At 26.1% G+C, this 1099-nt stretch overlaps 1 long non-coding RNA gene across 1 annotated transcript in view; it reads left to right on the forward strand.

Moving 5' to 3' along the window:
• LOC117180396 overlaps window positions 1-1099 on the forward strand; it is a 12491-nt gene that overhangs the window by 10459 nt on the left and 933 nt on the right. The window lies entirely within an intron of this gene.

Below are 1099 nucleotides of genomic sequence, written 5' to 3' on the forward strand. Positions count from 1 at the left end.
ATATTCTCAAGACTACAAATTTAAAATGTCTAAATTATTAAGGCTTTAAATATTTTTGAAATTGCTGTTCTGGAGACTAAATAGCACTTATTCTTTTATTAAAAAATCACAACCAAAATTGTTCAAAAAAAGTTTTTAAAAGAGTTTTAAAAACCTTAAAAAAGGTCAGAGGTTTTAATAGTTCAATATATGTGGTAGAATCTCTTTAAATATGAAATTAGTCCATACTTTTTCATGTTTGAGCTACAATTATTCCATTTTAGAGTTATAAATTACAGTCGTGAAAAAACAATAAAATGTTTTAATTAATTTATATATAAAATAAAAAACCTTTGTATAATTCAATCTAAATGCAGCTGCAAAAATTTAATTTGAAATGCGTTGAATTCAAGGTATAGTTTAAAAAGAAAACTGAAAGCAAAGGATCAACTTTCAAAAGAATCGAAAGAAAGTGACTCGCTGGATTGCAAATGAACATAGAAAATGGTGTTTTTTCGAATTTTTAAATTTTGAATTTAAACTTTTTCGCCTTTTAACAATTTCGAAAAATTCTGAAAATTCAAACAATAAGGCTGTATTCTGAAAATGAAGCAATTTTAACGTTAAAATTCAAGTTCCTAAACTGAAGGCCTAAAAATTTGCAAATTTTACAATGAGTGTTATGTAAATTGTATTGGTATCTTAAAAGAGTATAAATAGTTCTTAAGTTAGTTTTTAAATTTTCTTCAGTTTACCTTATTTACATACCTAGATGTCAAAAAAGCCTACCCAATTTTTTCAAATTTTAATCACTTATTTTCTAAGAGAAAATCACCCCTGTTTACCAGTGACTGAAATGGATTAGAAAAAAATTGCCAAGACCCAGGAATAAAAATTGGATGTACAGCGAATTTTTAAATTTTTAATTGAGATTATCTTTAACTTTGTGATATCAACAATTTCCATACACATTTCTTTATAATAATACTGCAGGAAAAATCAACAAGATCGAGCGCCAAAATTATAATTAGAGCAAATTTTCTGTAATTCTATGGGGACGACTGAAATATCCCGAAAAATAAAATTCCCTACTCGGTAAAACTCTCTGTCCCAAAAAATA

Source organism: Belonocnema kinseyi, chromosome 9, assembly GCF_010883055.1.
Source record: "Belonocnema kinseyi isolate 2016_QV_RU_SX_M_011 chromosome 9, B_treatae_v1, whole genome shotgun sequence".
Taxonomy (NCBI): Eukaryota; Metazoa; Arthropoda; class Insecta; order Hymenoptera; family Cynipidae; genus Belonocnema; species Belonocnema kinseyi.